The sequence below is a fragment of the Penaeus monodon genome, unplaced genomic scaffold, assembly GCF_015228065.2.
Source record: "Penaeus monodon isolate SGIC_2016 unplaced genomic scaffold, NSTDA_Pmon_1 PmonScaffold_20719, whole genome shotgun sequence".
Lineage (NCBI taxonomy): Eukaryota > Metazoa > Arthropoda > Malacostraca > Decapoda > Penaeidae > Penaeus > Penaeus monodon.
Window position 1 is genome coordinate 391 of NW_023650501.1, and position 5,575 is coordinate 5,965.

General features: G+C 33.2%; 1 pseudogene; it reads right to left on the bottom strand.

Annotated features, from left to right (window-relative positions):
• Positions 1 to 408: 408 nt before the first annotated feature.
• LOC119570003 lies at positions 409 to 1,434 on the bottom strand (annotated as a pseudogene).
• Between the last annotated feature and the right edge of the window lie 4,141 nt (positions 1,435 to 5,575).

The following is a 5,575-nucleotide window of genomic DNA, read 5'->3' on the forward strand; positions in this document are numbered from 1 at the left end:
AATGACAATATAATAATAATAATAATAATAATAATATCCAAGAAATAAGACAAACAGGTGAAACCATATATGCAGAGACTGTGGCGTGTGGGATGCATCGAGCGTACCAACCAGTCCCCGCAAAAGTCACAAGGAAGGGGCAAGTCCAATCGGTTTAATAATACGGATTGTAATTGAGGGATTCAACCCCAACCCTTCCCTGGGGATGAACTGTGGGCCCTGCACCAACATTTTATAATACCACCAAAAGTACTTATGAAGCTATCCTTGTATAAACAAATTTAATAAAACAGCTACAGAACATATAGCTCGTACCCTCAATGCATTGAGTTCTGTGACTTATTAATGTCAAGAAAACTGACACCCATAACTACAAGAGTTAAAGAGCAATAGCAAAAAAAAAACACATTAACCACACAAAGCTGATGAGGAATACATACATGTATTTGATACAGCAGCATGCGACATGGGCAGAGGTGAAGCTTGGGCATAGCAGACTCTCTTGTGGCATGGGGCAGACTGGAGGGTGCTGGTCTCCTACACTCTGTCCTTGCGCACCTGATACCAAGTTCACTGCCTGCTGATCTGAAGGGACTTGGCGTGCAATCTTGCTAACAAGGCTTGAGGTCTTGGCTCACTTAGCAAAAGACCCTGTATACTGTGTGATAGGTTGGGCTGAGGCTGTTCAATTATGCCATGACCCTGGAGTCTTGGTGGTAGAGTTGGTGGGGGTTGTTCAGGGTGGGCACGTGCGTGGAGGTTATGTGCATAGCTGCTTGCCGCTGTTCTGGTATGATGTGCCGAGTGTGGTTAATGACTCCGTAGTTCCTTGCAGCCGAAGCCTGCTGGCTGGAGTCAAGGGTAATGGGCCAGGAAACATGGTGCATGTGCCTGATAGCTGCCTGAGTGGGATTCATCTGTAAGGGGGGGCTCCCAAGTGGCTCAGAGCTCGGCCCCATGAAGGACAGTGGAGGAGGGGCAGCCCTCTGCGCTCTCACAACCATACTTGCATCTCGCACAGAATTCATCATTGCCGCTCCTCCCATGAACATGAGTGGTGGCGCATGAGAGCCATGACTTCCTGGCCTGGTGGCACTCCAACCATTGCTCTCTGGGCAGCAGGAGAGTACCTGTTGTAGCCAACTGGAACCCCCTGGCCAGCACTCTCCCTCATCCTCATTGCTTGCTCATAACTGAACATTCTCGTTGCTGAGGAGTTCTGCTGCAGTGAAGAATGGGGCAGCAGAGCAGCATTGTGCATGTGGGCTGGAGGGGGAAGGGGTGGGGGTACATTCTCCTCTGGTGAATCACCGAGGGAGGTTGGTTGTGAACCTGGGCCGGGGGGAAAATGCTCACCTCAACACCAGGGTATGATTTTTCCCCGACTAGGTGGGGGGGGGGATGACTCGCTCTTTTCCTGGGGGCCTTTTCCATGCAGGTGGGCTACGGCCCCGCTTGGCCTGGAGAGCAGGGGGGCATGGGTGTGGCACTTGTGTTGGGCCCAGGGGGGGCAAGAGGGGGGGGGGACTGGGCCTCCCATTTTCTTGGGGGGGGGAAGCTCCCTCTGGTTTAGGCGCCATTGTTTGCTTGGCACACCATTTTGTGCAGTCATGGGGGTTGATGGGGGAGCGTCTGGGTGTTTGGAGCCATCCGCATCTTGGTCAAAGGAATTATTGGCTGTGGTTTCGGTTTAGCCCAAGAGCCGGGGGTCCATCAAAAACTGGCTTCCCTAAGGCAGTAAGAGCCCTGTTCTTGTGCGCTTCTTTCCCAGCTTGAAACCCAAATCAGAAAGCAAAGGCCCTTCCCCTTGGCTGGGGCTCATTCTGCGTAAACAAAATTTTCCCAGGGCAGGTTTGGGGTTTCTCACCCTCTCTCAGAATCTCATTATGCCGCGGAAAAACTCTGGTATTTTTTGGGTGGCCACGAGGGGGCTGGATCCACTTGCTTCGGGGGTTAGGGACCTCTGGGGATTTTCCCTCCCCTGGGATCCTATAGGGCCACAATCCTCCTCTGTGCCCTGCGTGGGGCAAGCGCACCCTTTGGACTATCGGATTTATTCCCAACTGGACCGATTTTTGGGGGGTTCTTCGAGGGCATTGCTCCCTGGGGGAAGGGGCTTGCAGCGCAGGCCCTTGGCACGTAGCATCAGGTCCCTGCGGGAGGAAACCTAAATTTATCTCGAATATAAATTTTACTCATACAGACAAACACATCAGTGAAGAGGCAATAAAGCAATGAAATCCTCTAGCTGGACTGCTTAAGCAAAAATGTGATACTAAGAGGTTTTGTCATTATGTCAAAAAAAGAAAATCCCAAACCCAATGCATCCCCCAAAAGCTAACCTATGAATCAAAACAGGGCCTAAAACCCAAAATTACTGTGTGTGTGTGTGTGTGGTGTGTTGTGTTTTTGTGTGTGTGTGTGTGTGTGTTGTTTGTGTGTGTGTGTTGTGTGTGTGTGTGCCGCGCGTCTGCACTTTGTTTTGTTTTGTGTGCATTATCTATTTTGTATTTTTGCTCCCTCCCACACGCAATGATTAAGATCGGGAGGCCCCAAATTTTAGCGGGACTTTTTGGAATCCCTAAAAATTGTCCTAAATGCCCCAACGAGCAGTTTGGGACTGTTTTTGCAAAGGAATTGAGTCTGCATGTTTTAAAACAATGATGTATATGGGAGGATGAACAAAGGGGGGAACAGCTGTTGTCTATAGACTATTGACTAATAAAGTTAACTAACTTATGTTGACTATAACTGTTGATTATATAAAATAAGTTTGTCAGGGAGTAAAGAAACTGAGAATTTATTGTTGTTTCTTTGTAAAAAGATTTTAAATAGGGTTAAATGTTCTAATGACATTTTAATCATTCGCGTTAGGCGTGTGTGTGTGTGTGTATATGTGTGTTAAAATGTGTATGTGTATGTGTTGTGTGTGTGTTTTGGTGGGTTTTTGGTGTGTGTGTGTGTGTGTGTGTGTGGTTGTGTTTGTGTGTGGTGTGGTTTGGTGTTTTGGTGTGTTTTGGGTGTGTGGTGTGGTGTGTGTGGTGTGTGTGTGGTGGTGGTGGTGTGTGCATGCGTGTGGTGTGTGTGTTTTATAATTTATACATATATATAATATATATATATATATAATTAAATTAATATAAATAATATATTAAAATCTAATAATATATATTATTATATAATATATTAAAAAATTTTATATAAAATTTTATTTAAAAATAATATAATAAATAATATTTATATATTTATATATTATATTATATAATGTATATATATAGATATATCTATGTATAAATAGATATATATATTATAATATAATTTCATTAAAATTTTATATATATATTTTATAATTTTATATGTTATATATATTATAATATATAATATATATATATATATTATATATTATGTTAATATAATATATTATTATGTTAAAAATAATATATATATTATATAATTATAAATAACCCAAAATATATATATAATATAATAATAATTTTAAAAATTTTATTATATATTACTATATATCTATATATAACATATATATTATATAATAATTAATTTAATACTATATATTAAAATTAATTTCTATATATAGATTTATAATATATATATAGACTTATAAAATAAAACAATAATAATAAAAATATAATATACATATATAAAAATATATAAAATATATATACATATATATAAAAATATATATACTAATATAATTTTTAATAACATATTTTTAAATATATATAACATATAAAAATATATATAAAATTATATAATTACTTTATATAATATAATAAAAATATATAATATATATATATACAATATATAAAATAATATTTTATACATATATTATAATTATTATATAATACATTTTAAATTTTAAAAATATACATTATAAATAATATATAAAATATTAAAATTAATATAATATATATATAAAATAATATATATATATTATTAAAAAAATTTTTAATTATGTATATTATAAAAATAGTTATATAATATATATATAAAATATATGTGTATATTATGTATATATGTAATATTATATTTATATATTATATTATTATATATTATTTATATACTATATTTTATATTAAATATATATATAAATAATATTTTTATTATTTAAAATATTTATTATTATATATTGTATAGAAAAATTTAAAACTATTTATATATATATATCTTTATATATTATCTATATATATATATATATATATATATATATCATACACACACACACCACACACACCCACACCCACACGCTGTAACAAAAATAGGGCCCAATGTTTTTCTTTTATCTGTTGTGATTTTCACAGATTTGATGATCTTAGTTTTGTCACATGCCTATTTTCCACACACACACATACATATAATATTTCTATTGCTTTCCCTGTTCTTCGTCTCTCTTTTTGCACACTAGCTTCCAATTTTGTGTTGTCTATCCCTTCCAAAGAGTTTGCTTGTTGTAACACTACCTTTCATCACCAAAGATTGTCATTGTTAAGCTTTTTTAGCCACTGTAGGAAGACAGGCAGACTCCCTGCGCGGAGCCAAGGGGCAACACCTCGCTCATTGGGGCAGCCGTACTCCATAATACAAAATAAAAAGGAATCAAGACATCTTGGTTTTCTCCTTACACCCTAAGCCCCCCACCTAAATACTCTTGTAAGGGGGCCCTCATCAATATTATGCATATTTTATGTGTATGTGGGGGTTGTTGGTGTATATTTTATATATATGTTATAATATATATATATAAAATATAATTATATAATATATATAATTTACATATATATAATTTTATCTTATAATAAAATATAATTTACATATATGTATATATTATATATTGTATGTATATTAAAAATTATATATAATATAATTATTATATATATATACATAAAATTACATACTATATGTGTAAAATAAAATATACACACACACACACACCACACACACTTTTATGTACAAAGATCTGGGTATATATATTTGTTATGTCTGTGTTAAATGTTTTGTATATGTTGTATATTTAATGTTATGTATATGTTATGTATTATATATATATATATATATTATATATATATATATATATAATATATTATATAATATATATGTGTTATTGTATATATAATTAAAATATATTATATATATATATATATAATATATATATATACAATATATTTAAAAAGTATATATGTTATGTATATTTTGTTTATAGGAATATGTATATGTAAGGGATATATAAATTAAAAATACATATAATATATAATTAATATAAATAAAATTTTATGCATATATATATTATATATATTTTTATTATTATTATATATATAAAAAAAAATAGTACATATTACATATATTAATATATTAATATATATATTTTATATATAATATTAATATTATAATTTATATATTTAAATATGTTATAAATTTTATATATATGATATAATGGATAATATGTATATATATTATATATATTAAAAAAATTTTGTTTATAATTTTTTTAATTTTTCAATTTTTTTTAAATTCCTTTAAGCCCGTCCTTATGGGCAGCCCTCTTTAAAGGGGTCACCAT